Raw genomic sequence first — 14,771 nt, forward strand, 5'->3', positions numbered from 1 at the left:
GGTTCCTGAAGTCTCAGAGCTTAAGAGTAGCCAGCACGTTAATGAACCCAGGACATAGACATTAAGCTGACCAGCAAAAATGAGAAAGCCTTGCCATTTTTAGAAGTAGGCAGCAGATTTATCAGGAGAACTAGCTGGGAAATGTCTCCTAGCACACTGGAGATTGATTAAGCTGTTGCATGGCCTGCAGGATTTGTGTGTTCTAGCTTCCCAGGAAGTCTCAATCATGAAATATTCAGGCCTTCTCTCCTCTCCACATCGACCCTTGATCTTGTACAGATACAATAGTCTTTGGCATTTCTACTTTCCCCAACATGGTGTGAACCTTTCTGCCTCTAAAGGATGGCATCCTTTATAGATTGTTTGTGGATACATCAACATTATCACTCTGTCAATGGGTCCTCCAAGTCCTGTTTCTGACACACAAACCTCAGAATTATCCCTTCAGCACCAAGAAGACTCACACTGTCCCCCCATGCTTGAAGTGGAGCTTAAATCACTCTCAGTGGCTCAAGGAGTCATCAGGTACACTTTGTCTAAATTAGGAATTCAAAAACACTCCAGGCATTCTTCTCTGGTAAGGTTCAGACCTACAGCTTAAGAACCACAGATCTTCTAAACTACTGTATGGACCAAGGGAACTTCTGATATGCCCATTCTGAACCAGGGATCCTCAGATCATCCCCAATAGCCTAAGTGACCTTCATCTTACCTGTCTAGAACCAATGTGCTGGGGCTGGAGAGATGGCTCAGCAGTTAAAAGCACTGACTTCTCTTCCACAGGTCCTGAGTTCAATTCTCAGCAATCACTTCTTGTACTACAACCATCTGTCATGGGACCTGATGCCACCTTATGGTGTGTCTGAAGACAATGACAGTATACCCACATACATGAAATAGAACCTATGTGACTCACAACTTACACCAATAACTCAAGGGGGATTCAGATGTAACCCCCGAAATCAAATATGTTAGAAACTCCCCAGTATTGAAGGCAGCATTATCATATGAGAACCAGAAACCTCAGAATTTCGTTAATTTCCCTCAGAATTACCACTTCAGAACAAAGGTGTCACATAGGTCCTCAATAACTGAAGATGCCCTGATACATATGACATGATAAGCAAAGGACTTATCAACAGACCCCAACAACATTTTAAGAAAGCCACAAAGTTGGCTCTTTTACTATCAGCATGCAATAGCATTGATGAAGTTACAATGGGGACTCAGATGTACCCTTCTAGACCCAGGATAATTTATACCTCCAGCATAAATATCAACTCCATCACGTCAGGCCCCCTCAGATGTAAAGTATCCCATAACTTCAAGGGGGCTGACACCCAGTTGGTTTATCTTTTGAAGAGCACCTAAACCTTGCTTCCTCTAATCATAGTATCCCCTGACATTATGTGTGTGCCAAAGGGGTCAGCTGACCTTGAGTAAAACTCTTTATTCTTCCTCCTTCTGCACTGGAAGGGTCTGAGACATGCCTCTCTGATGAAGCAAGGTATAGAACTGACCTTGTGAGTGAGAAGTTTTTCTCAAATATTCAGGCTCAGCTCTAGTGTGCTTCAGGCTGAATCTTTGGTACCAAGAATACACAAGAGTTTCAGTCTTTGTTCATGGTGGAATCAGGTCTACCACTCAACTAAGAGCTTCTTCCTCAGACCTTATTGTTTAGGGAATACACTTTTGACCACCAAAAACAAACAAACAAACAAAACAAACCTCACAGAACTCCAGAGTCAAGTCCCATGGCCAATGTATAAAAACCTCAGCCTGGATTCAAGGCTCTCTTTAAGCTGGTCATCAGAAAGGTAACTGTACACTACACCCACACCTGTGTGCTTTGTTGTAAGTTTAATAGACAACAAATCCAGGGACTTTGAGCCAACTTGTCAGAAGAAACCTCAGATTGCTGTCAAATCTTCATGGAGTCCTAAGAGATAAGAATTTTTTAGAGTTCTCTGAAGATGTGGAGGCCTGGAGTGCCTGGAACAAACTCCTCTACAGAAGGTGAACAGGGCAACTCCCCTACTGTCCAACAGGGTTGAGGGACTTTCTACTTTCCAAACCTATAGTATTTTCCTTCCTGTGATGATCAAGGTCATAAAATGTACACCTTTGATGCAATGGGCAATCATAAAAATCCCTTCCGTTCAGGAACCCATGGGATATTTTACCTCTGACCAAGGAGAATTGCTCCCTCTGCTCAAAGTTCACAGAAATCAAGAGGAGGAGGCCAATCCTGGAACCTTATGCCACTTTCTTGAGTATAGTCACATGACATTGTGTGAAATCATCATTATAACTCAGTTCTGGTTGGTTGAACATAATTCTTAGGAGGCAATCATGCTGAGGATACAATCCGAAGCTTTTCATGAATCATGGTATCTATATTTGGTGCCTTGCTAATTCAGCTAAGGATATGGATACCCCAGGCTGTGAAGAACTGTCAGAAGTTGTGGCAATGCTAGGACCTCATGAGCTAAGGTAAGCAATTTAATTTTTGCTCAAAATATTATGGGGAATTTTATACTCTGATCATCTCTCCTGTTACAAGGATATCAGCAACTCCTTTCTCCCCAGGGCTACTCACTCCTTCTACCTTTACTTAAGGAGGCATCACATATTCCCACTGAAGCAAAGGGAGCCTCAGATCATACCAGTTTGTCCAAAGCAGGCTTGGACATACATTTAGGTTGAGGAATCCCACAGAGCTTGCTGATATTATGGACTGAACCTTAGATGTTTTTCCTAATGTTTCTGAGACTTTTCCTTCAGTTCAAGGTAAACTCTAGATTCAAAAAGGTTTCAATGAAGAATCTTTGACATAGATACCCTGTCAAGGAAGAATCTTTGATTTTATCTTTGAATTAGGGAAATATAGACTCACCCTTAAATTTGACCGGGGATTAATACAAATTCTGCTGCTTATGGAGCCTACAGAAAAGCCACTGACATGAAAAACTCAAGCCAATGTTCTTTTTTATTTTTTTTCCTCAAGGAAACTTTAAATCAACTTCTCTTGACTATGCTTACCTCAGAAAATCCACTTTTATCCATAGAACCATGAGGTCTATTCCTCTAGGAGGTCCTAAAGTTTCCCTTCAGACCTGGATGGCCAGGCATGCTCAAATAAAAGAAGGGATGCCAAACACTCTGAAATGATGTCCTGGGACATGACAGTAATTATATGAACCCTAATCTAATTTTTAATTTTAAGCCTGTCACTTGAAATGGATCAATTCCATTTTGGTGCCTATGCCTGGGATGCTGCTGTACAGCTTATGGAGAACATAGAGCTAGAGTTTACCAAACAATTTGAAAGAAAACTGCTCTGATTGTTGGCAAGCAAAACTCAAAGTCTCAGAACACATGGGTATTCTGGACTATGAGGACATTTGCACTTGATAAGTTATTTTTGACATCTTCCAATTCCCAAGGTAAACTTTTGTCTGAGGGATTCTGTGACCTTCCTTCTCTTCCTTATCCACCCAACACGTTCTCTTTCTCAAAAATGTCATTCAAATATATGAAGTATATATGTGAATGTATACTTCAAAGTAGTTTTATACCTAGCTGGTCAGCCATATTTCCAAAAGTGACTCCTTCTGTAAACAATGTACCCTAGACCATTCTGGTTTGAGGTCCCATAGTCCAAGTTACAAATCAGAGCAAAGTACCTGTGCCATCTGCCTTTAGGCAAGTCAATAGAAATGTAATAACTTCATTAATTCTGCCTAGACCTGGATAGATGAACAAAGTCGAAGAAGTATACTAGCCAGCAACAGTCATTGAAAGCCTTTGGAAGAAAAAAAAATATGTTGCTGCCATGTCTCTTCTGAATGAACACAAACTATGAAAATACAAACTCTGAATAAGAATTGGAAACTTATGATCATGCCTGGAAACATTCTCCACTCTATAATGTACCAGAGACCATTACTTTTGACAGAGGTGTATATGGCAGTTTCACATTCTGCCTCAAGAGGAGTCTGCCCTCCTCTTTCAGTAGGGCCTTCGAGATTTCCTCTTTTACATGGGGCCCACATTTCCCCATGGTAACTCATTTTTTTCTCACTACACTGAATAGAATGTCAGAACTCTCCTAGGGCTAACATTGCCTTAGACCCTATTGGTCAAATGTCGCCTAAAACATGTATTATGCCTTATAAGGAATATTCCTAATCCTACCAAGTAGCTTTGAATCATTTTTCCTTAAAGGGATGTCAGACCATAAGAGAATTATACCACTCATTCTACATAAAAGAGAATCTAACATTCCCTGTCTTCCCAGTAGGAATCTGGGCCTATTGTCTACTTCAATTCACCAAGTGGATTTTAGAACTTCAGTTTCTACAAAGGGGGTCCTGGGAAATCAAAGACTATTGAAAGGGCTCTCAGAACTAGCTCCTGTGTCAAAGGGGTGTTTCATACATCTACTCTCTGTACTAGGACACTTCAGGTCCATCTGTGCAATTATTGAACCACCAGAGATTCTCTTCTGGCTGTGCCTCGCAAATACCCCTATTAACTAAGTTTGCTTTTAACATATCCATACAATACATACACGACCAATGACACCTCACATTTTCTATCCTTTTAGATCATAGGACAGAAAATAGAAATCTGAAATTGGCTCTCGTATCCTGTGCTTCAAAAATGGTCATCAAAATGCACCATTCCTATCTCTTATTCACAGATGTGTGCAGCTGAACACAGCCTCGAGGAAACATCAATGCTTGCATAACTACTTATGCTGGGAGATTGTTGTGACCACTGACTGGACTCTCAAAGATGTTACACAGGGTATGCATATGGGGGAAATACTTGGAAGCTAGTGAGGCAGAGTCTGAACATTCCTCCAGTACCCAGTGAAGCCTAGAAACTTACCCTGTTGACCATGGGTGAACTGGATATTTCTGACCTGCAAAATATGACTGGGGACCTCTACTTTAGGAACTAAGACATTCACGATTTTTTCTCTGTTGAAGGTGGTCTTGGAACTTACCATTCTGAGAAGAGGTTCTCATAACTCCTATGTTCCCAGGATTCCTCTCACACTCCTTGTTTTTTGAAGTAGCCAAGAGAACTAACCTGGGTGAGGCTGAGTGAGGCTCAGTCTTTTCCTTCCCCCAAAATATGGCCTTGGATCTTGTCCATTTCTGCAAGGGAAGGGGGCATTAACCACTGTGTTTGACCAAAGGAAGGTCCCACTATTCTTTATTCCTAAAATGCTATTAGATATGCTCTTTTGAATAGTAGTGCATGATGCCTTGTATCCTCAAGCATTCACTTATGACTTTGAACTATATCAAATGTATATTCTCTAATTAAGTAAGATTCAAGCCTTTCCCTTTTATAAGGATGACAGGGGAAATATATTGTTTTTCTCTGGTTTGTGGTCCCAGGTCATTCATATATATATATAGAGAGAATTATTGAATGGATCCTATGTTATGCTTTGCAATCCAATTGAATTGTTGTTGCCTATATATGTACATATTAAGACAAACTGAAGGCGGCAACCTAGCCAGGGACAGACATCCAGGCTGCTTGAAAAGGCTTGGAATGTTCTCTGAACTCCCTCAGACTAAACACAGGATGTGAAACTTTTACCAACTAAGGAAGATTTGGAAGCTGAAGAGCAGTGGAGGGACTTCCTTTACTAATCAAGTTAAAAGGGACATTCATACATAACAGGATGTTGCATGGCACTTACCCCCTCTCCAAGGTTTTTCTAATGCATACCATTGTACCAACCAGGTCTCATTATTTTTCTTACTCCTAAGTGCCCAGTACTTCCTCTCTTCCCAAGTTACCTCAGTTCTTTGTTTTGTTTTGTTTTTCACTGAAGAGAATGTCAGACATTCCTCCTATGACTAAGCCTCCTGCAGACCTTCTCTGTTTGCCCAAGATTGTCTAAAGTACTCATTTAGTAGAAATACCCTCAAACTTTCAGTTTCGTTGAAAGTGGGACTCAGTCATATCTCTTGTGACAAAAGATGTCCCAAACCACTGCCTGCCAAATACAAAAGTGGATGCTCACAGTCATCCATTGGACAGAGCATAAGGTCCTCAATGAAGGAGCCAGAGAAATACCCAGGGACATGAAAGGGACTGAAGCCCCATAGAAGGAACATCAATATGAACTAACTAGTACCCCTCCCCCAGAGCTCCTTGGAACTATGCCACCAATCAAAGAAAACACATGGTGGAACTTGTGGCTCTAACCACAAGTGTAGCATAGGATGGCCTAGGAGGTCATCAATGGGAAGAGAGGGCCTTGGTCCTGTGAAGGCTCTATTCCCCATTATAGGCAAATGCCAGGGCCAGGAAGCAGGAGTTGGTAGGTTGGGGAGCGGGGGGAGGGAGAAGGCATAGGAGATTTTCAGAAGGCAATCTAGGAAAGTAGATAATATTTGAAATGTAATTAAAGAAAATATCTAATTAAAAAAAGATGCCCCAGACTAAGTAAGCTTTATGCCATTCCCACTGAAAAAGGTAGAATGATGTCCACTCACATGCAGTTCATTGTAGTACAAAAGGGGGCTATAATTACCTCCTTCAACCTCAAGGAACATAGACATCTAATTGCTTGCCAAGGGTGTATGTGTCATGGAGCAATGATGACAGAGACCTCAGGTTTGGATCCTATGGCCAACAGGGTTTCATTTATTATACCTGTAGTCATAGGAGTTTCAGATATAGCCTCTTGGGATGCCCAAGAGTATTCTTTCCAAGGGCACCTTAAACTTGACTTAAACTCATATTACCTCAGTGCCACTCTCTATTAGAAAGATTGCAAGGCAAACACAATTGCAACTTCACAGTGGGCTCTCACATGTTTCTGAGTGTAGGGCAGAGGGCAGAACATAGAAAGAAAACTAATATGCATGTGATCTTCCTAGAGTTAGGTGTCAGAAATGGTGTGTTCCTGTCTCTCACTTATAGATAGGTACAGACAAATACAACCTCAGGTCAGACAGCCACTCTCCCTGTTGGAAGAGTGTGCTGATTGTTCCTTGTATTCTTCCCAACAGTATATACAATATATGGATAATGGAAGGTGGGGAGACTAGATGGAAGCAAACTATGCACTACCATTCTGTTCTCCCTCTACCCAAGATAAACTAGATTTTTCCCTTTTGCACAATGTGGTGACTTGACCCTGCTACTTGGTTAATCATGGCCTGAAACTAACTAACTTACTTTCTCTCTCTCTCTCTCTCTCTCTCTCTCTCTCTCTCTCTCTCTCTCTTTCTCCCTTCCTTCCTTCCTTTCTTTTTCTTTCGTTCTCTCTCTCTTTCTTACTTTCTTTCTTTCTTACTTTCTTCCCTCCCTCTTTCCTTCCTTCTTCCTTCCTTTCTTTCTTTCTTTCTTTCTTTCTTTCTTTCTTTCTTTCTTTCTTTCTTTCTTTCTTTCTTTCTTTCTTTCTTTCTCTTTCCTTCCTTCTTTCTTTCTTTTTTTTTTCTCTCTCTTGCTTTCTCTCTCTTGCTTTCTTTCTCTCTCTCTTTCTCTCTCTCTCCCTCCTTCATTCTCTTCCTCTCCTTTCTTTCTCTTTCTTTCTTTCTTTCTCTCTTTCTTTCTTTCATTCTTTCTTTCTTCCTTCCTTCTTTCTTCCCTCCTAAATTTCTTTCTCTTCTTTCCTTCTTTCCTTCCTTCCTTCCATCCTTCCTTCATTCATTTGTTCCTTTCTTTTTTAAGTATTTAGTTATTTATTATATATACAGTGTTCTCTATGCATGTGTGCCTGCACATTAGAAGACGGCACTGGATACCATTACAGATGTTTGTGAACTCAGGAGCCCTGGGAGAGCCGTCAGTGTTCTTAACCACTGAATCATCTCTCCAGCCCCAGGTTCTTTCTTTTTAAGCAAAATGGGTCCGGAAGGTCATAGAAGTTGTAGGTATGAACACATGCTACTCAACCTGTTTTCAAGGTATCTCATACCATCACCTTTGGATGAAGGGTCATCAGAATTTCACTTGGGATAGGTGGCCTTCATGACCTACTGCTGTTACCAACAATACCCAAAACCTTCCATTTCTGCCCAAGGTCAGTTATAATTATGACTGGAGTTTACTATTGGAATCTCAGAATTTTCATTTTTCCCAAGGGTACCAAAATCCAGGTATCCTAAGAGCATCCTTACATACATATGAGCCTCAAATATAACACTCCAATCATGAGCTTTAGATCATTTCCCTCCAAGGATGGTCTCTAGGAAATTATACTTCACTTAATTCTGCCCTGCATTAACAGAGCCTGAAACTTAGGTCATCTATCCTTCGTACCATCCGTCATGAAAACACCCATATAACTGATGATAAGCTTCAAGAGTGCTTAGAGACTTACAGTCATGCCTGGTGCATAATACTTGTATTGCTGCCAGGCTTACCAAGGTGTATGTGAAGATGGGAATCTTCTAAGTTGTGAAGCAGTCCTACCTCTCCTGCTTAAGGTAGGCTAGGTCACTTCCTTAACCCTAAAGAGGTTGGGGACATTAAGCAGACTCTAATTCTGCTTTAATCTTCTACATCAATACTTAGACCACTAATTTGTGTCCATTATATATCAAATGTACCCTCTGTATACATGAGGGTCCAATATCTGTCTTGTAAGCCTGACAGGCCTGAGATCATCTCTACCTGCCCCAGGCCCCAAACTTCACTTCCAGTCCAAAAGGTCTTCAATAATTACCCTCTCTGATCAGAAAGAATTCCAAACAATTCTCTATCTGATGGAGGGCAAAAATTTCCATTTAACTGTGTCTCACATCGAACTCCTCATTTGAAAGGGGCACCAGAATGACTCTTTTTGTTCCAGTGGTTCTCAAATTCACATCCTCTGTCGAAGAGGTCTATAAATGTCATCCAGTCATACCAGGGCTTCAGTGCCTCTCCCTCTCCCTATGGGAGCCTCAGACACACCACATCTAGTCATAAATATTTCCTCTTCTCCCTGTGTCTATTGGGCAACAAAGCCTTCTCGAATGCCCATATTGGACTGAAATATTTCCTTTTTTTTTTTCAGTGGTGGACACATACCTACCCTCTCTTGTAAAGTGTAAATAGATCTTGTCTTATTGACTATGTGTGCCTGCTATATTACAACTGTCTAAGATTACTTCCAAACTTCTTCCTGTTACAAATATTCGGAGACATTCCTTCATTCAAGAAAAGTGGCCTTGCTCTTATGTCATCTGACTAAAAGTTTCATAGACCAAAGATAACCATCCAACCTGTTGGAATACTGAAACAATTGCTGCCTGCTTTCCACACACTACATAAAATATGTGGATATCCTAAATTCTACAAAAAAGATTTGTAAGCAGATCAAGCAATACTGGGACTCCCTCTTCTCCAGAAGGTATTTGCATTTTCACCAATGTGAAATGGTATTTCTTATTTATTGAAAATAGCCAGAGATTTTACACTTCTTACAAGTAGGTTTAGAATTTCACACTTGCAAAGTGTCACAGAAATGCTGCTTATGACCAGAATGCTTCAACTTCCTTATTCTCATGAAGTTTGCCACATTACCTCTTTGATGAAGGGCACAACCATCCTACTTCTGTGCAAAACTGCCCAAGCTCCTCCCCTATCTTACTTTAGGAATATTTAGACATTCACAACAGAGAGTGCTCCAACCTCTGTGGAGCACAGTGTGTTTGAGGAAATCCCCCAGATTCTCCATCTTCCCAGTGTATGTCCTACGTATAACTTCTAATTTCCGTGGTCTGGGAAGCACTGTTCTGACCTAAGAGATTTCTGAACACTCTGGACTGAAATCCCAAACAGAAGAGTATCAAGGTAAGGGTAAATCAGTTTACTATCTTTGTTTTGTTACCTTAGAGAGAGACATCCTGGCCTCCATGCAGAGGAATGTGTGGATGGACATATATTTAAGGAAGACACTAAACCAGAAAATACTACATTACACCCTCTTAAAAGACTTCTAAGATTGTTGTCATGCCTACCACTGACATTCAGATGATGTGTATTCTTGATTGTGATTTCATGTTTGGAGCTGATGAAGGAGTAAGTACCTGGAATGTCCTAGAATTCTCAAGGTATCAATCAGTGTTCAATTTCTGATCAATAGTGCTTCAGACATAGGAATAACAGGACAAAATTATTCTATACAATCCTATGAAGCTCCTATCACCATCCTCCTATTTTAGAGAATCTTAGATCTATCACCAATCCTGAGACGGGCAGAAACAATTCTTCTCCTGCACATAGGGATACTGCATATGTCTCTCCTTGCCCAAAGTATTCCAATTACTGTCTTTTTACTGAATTTGCTTTTAGACTATACCTGAAATATTCCACTTTTCACCAAAAGATATACCAGCCCTCCCTGTTCTAATAGAGAGCTACCGTCCACCAATATCCAAAGGGTTCTCAGACATTCTAAATATGCCCCTGTGGGAGTAAACTTACTAAGTCTATTTAATTGGGCTTCAGATCCTTCTGCTTTGACCAAAAAGATTTCAATCTACTGACTCTGAGTTACCAGGGGCCTCAGATCTCATTTTCCCCAAGTGGTCATCAAATATGCCTTTCTGACCAATAATGACCTTGCAATGTTCTCCTCTGATGGAGACACTTAGTCACCCCCTCCTCTAATTTTAACTCCCAAATGGACCTCCAGACCACCCAAGCTTAAATTACCTGAGCCGAACATTAAGAAGTACAGCCCAGAACAAAACCTCATTTCCTCAATGCAGAAACTAAAATGATGTATTCCTCACGATTCATACCTAGACCCAGGAGAAGAACATATGCCTGAGAAGAAGAACTAGTGTGGAATTGTCAGCCAGGTTTTTGGTGAGTGCTCAGACTGCTTCCTGATCCGGCACCACATTTACTACAGTGGACAGATGCTCTAGTCTCTGATGAGGAGTTGCTAGCTGTAAGGAAGTACCTGGAATGGGCTCCACTGCATGAGGTAGGCTGAGTCTTTGAGCTCATGTCAAGGAAAGAACATGCAAATTTAAACTCTACCCAACCAACATACTAGTTTACCTGTACAAAGGGGTTTTAGATTTCCAAATTCTCACAAAGATGCCCTCGTGTATTTCCCCTCTGACCATTGGGGTCCTATCTATTTTTCATGGCTCATAGGGTCTCATTTCTTCCCAATGTCCATTACCCACTCACCTCTGACCACTAGCCATACATCTCTGATTAGTGTTGGGGATGTTCTCGGTATGACAATAAGGCCTACAGTAGTGCCTACATGCCATTTTTGAATAATTGGATCGTAAATTCCACCTCTGTCCAAGGGTACTTCAGAAAGACCTTTCTCATTACATGGGGTCTCTATAGTAGCATCTTTATTCAACAGGCCTCTGGTTGTACCTTCTGGCCAAGCAGGTCTTACACTTCACTTAAAGAGATGCCACATTTACACAATGTAGACAAAAAGGATTTGAGCATTCTCATACTCATCAATATAACATTCCTCCCCTCAGGTTTGAAGTCTCCAGAGCAGCAAGGAGAGTGGGGAGTAGAACTCATCATCTTTAGGTCACTCATCCCCGATGGATTGTTCCCAACCTTAGTATACAGACATGGATGGTTGAACACAAACCTGTCAGGCTGACAACGCAATAGACATCTACTAAAGTCCTTGGAACCATGTTCAGAGTGCTGCACATCCTCCTAAAGATGCCACGGATGACATGGTTCCTTGTGATTGTTGTTCTCTTCTTGTTGTTGCTGTTTTCTTTTAACTTTTGAAGAGGATACATTATTAGTCTGTTGCTATGTTAGTCATCTCCTGGCATTAGAAACCAACATGCCACTGCTTAAATGTTTTACATTTCCTACTCTTTTTGGAAAACACAATGTATGCACATCATTTTTTCCTATTGTTTCAAAGACATACCACTATGTAATTCAACTTTACAATTGGAATCATTTTGACCAATATTCACATGAATATAAATTTTATGTGTAAACTTCTTCCTGTGCTGTGTTATTTTCCACCAGGTGACAGTTTCATTTCAGGTCATTTGGAAGATCGTTCCTTACTATGTGTCTTTAAAAGATATATTTTGGAGCTGAGGGGTATGACTGAATATCTTCAGCACAATAAATACCTTCTGTAACGTTACTATCTAGTGGATTATAAGTATCAGGTTGTACACGGTAGTAACTAAAATAATGGACAAGTTTGAGAAAGATTTTAGGGTGTAATCTCTCATAATATACACAAAAAAGAAAATCCTAGATATTAATCAAATCTATGCACACCAAATGAACATTGTGAGTTTTGTGGATTTGTTTTTATATGTCTTTGTAGTTCGAATGTCCAACCTTTATGTCTTAATTGAGGATTGTAAACAATGCTCAGGGTGTGTGTGTGTGAGTTAAAGGGCACCATGTCTTTAGTGTTTAGATTAATATCACATATCATTATCTGTCTATCCATCATCTATATATGTATGTATGTATGTATGTATGTATGTATGTATGTATGTATGTATGAAGTAATGATTGAATGTATTTATATAGATATGTATGCAACTATTTCTCTATCATCTACCAATCACTCTTTCTCTTTCTATTTCTCTCACCCTCTTTCTCTGTTTATCTATTATGCAGGAATATATGTATGCATGTAGCTAGGTAGGTGTGGTAGTTTTAATGTAATTGGTTCCCATCGGCCCATAGGCTGTATTCGGATGAGTAACCTTGTTGGACTAGGTGTTTCCTTGTTGGAGGAAGGGTGTCACTGGAAGAGGTGGGTGGTCTCATACATGTTCAAGTTAGGCCCAGTAGGGTTCTGTGTGTTTGCTGTCTGTTTGCCTTTCCAAGAGTAGCTGTGATAGAGTGTTCAATGATTCAAGGAGGGGATGTTGGTTAGATGGCATATAAAGCAGGCAAGACACATTTACATACATGGTAGAAGAAGCAAGCTTTAAGAAGCACAAACAATCACACACACACACACACACACACACACACACACACACACACATTTGTTGGACAGTGCAAAGCTTCAACCACTTTCCATATATACTCACATTTGGTGGATAGAACAAAGCACCAACTTTATTTTCCTCACACTGCTTATATATCTCTGCACAATCTTTCAATTAGTATAAAATTTATACTGGTTACTTTCTATTTTCTTCTAGTGAATAATTATGAGAATATATAAGGAAAAGCATCTTCTCACTATACTTTTATGATGAGCTATTTATAAATTATGTTTATAAATATCCAATATTATCCCCAAGAACCAACACACATTTCTAACTAAAAAACTTGTTATAGATTAACAACTTGTAAGCAAGTAAGGTATTTTTTTCAGCCAGTTTCTCTTACTGGTAGACTGAAATTTGCTGTTATACATAAAGGATTAGTTTTTATCTATCTCAAAAATTAATCCTTCAAAAATATTAAAAGAATCACAAAACTAAACTTTTATGTAAAAACCTATCATCCCTTTCTACTTTGAATCCTCAGGGTGCACATCTGTACATTAACCATGTTTTTCTTATATCATATCAGGAATCAGATGGAGGAAATAGGTACAAAGAAATAATAATCATCTGAACACCAGCCTGAATTTTGAAAAAAAAAAAAGGCATGCTTTTCGTAGTAATTCTTTCCAAGATCGTGGTTGAAGTATTAATCTTCATCAGCTGCAATCCTTGAGAAAGTTAGATCTAACTAACACTGTGGGTGGCAATGATATTGCCCAGTGAGGGGCTGGAACCCACCTTAAATTTTCATACAATCCATAGATTATGAGGAATGTGATTTGAGGGCAGCAAGTAGAGAGAAACTCTACAACAGCATGAGTGGTAACAGAGTGGTACCAGCTTTTAAGTGTTTAAGAGTGGTAAGAGCTTTTAAGTGGTTCACCTTACCAAGAATCCATGAAAGCCCAGTATTTTGGAGGTAAAATGTACATTCCTGGGAGCCCCTCTGCCATGCTTAATATTCTAGTAAAATTAAAAATAATATTAACTTCTCATTTAATAGACCCTGCTTACAGTCCCCCCAAATTTTACTCCCCACGGTTCTTTCACTACCTCCCATCCTCTCCAGTTCCTACACCTTTCGGGCATCATTCACCAAATTCTTCTCTTTCAAATATCTCTTCCTGCATTTCCTTATTCAACCCCATCTCCCTCCCCTATGCCACCTGATCTTCTCTTTCTTGTCCACCTTTGTCCACTAATAAAATCCATTCTATATCCCCATACCATGGGCATCAATGTATGCACCCAAGTCCTTCCTCTATACCTAACTTCACTGGATCTACAGATTGTAGACAGGCCATCACATATGTAATGTAGAATGTGTTAATCTTTGTATTGCTGTCACCAAAAACTATAACCCAAGCACAAGTTGGGGAGGGTAGGACTTATTTGGTTTACACTTCTTCATTGCTATTCATCATCTGAAGACAGACAGAACAGGAACTGAAATGGGCCAGGTACCTAGAGGCAGGAGCTAATACAGAGACCATGGATGGGTACTGCTGCCACGCACACCAGTCGAGTCAGCTTGACAGGCCGAGAGGCCTGGAAGCACTCATGAGGCAAAGAGTTTCACGGAAGCTCACCTTCTGGAGTTTTGGCCTTCTCATTAACCCATATACTCATCCCCTATTCCCGCGTTAGTCTGGTGTATGGATCCACATGCTCTCTTTTAGTGTTATCTTATTATAAGTTATTTTTAAGATTGAATTCTGATATAGCTAAGCTTTTGCCAGTGTTCCAATATCCTAGAAAGTCCTT

Source organism: Mus musculus, chromosome Y (assembly GCF_000001635.26).
Source record: "Mus musculus strain C57BL/6J chromosome Y, GRCm38.p6 C57BL/6J".
Taxonomy (NCBI): Eukaryota; Metazoa; Chordata; class Mammalia; order Rodentia; family Muridae; genus Mus; species Mus musculus.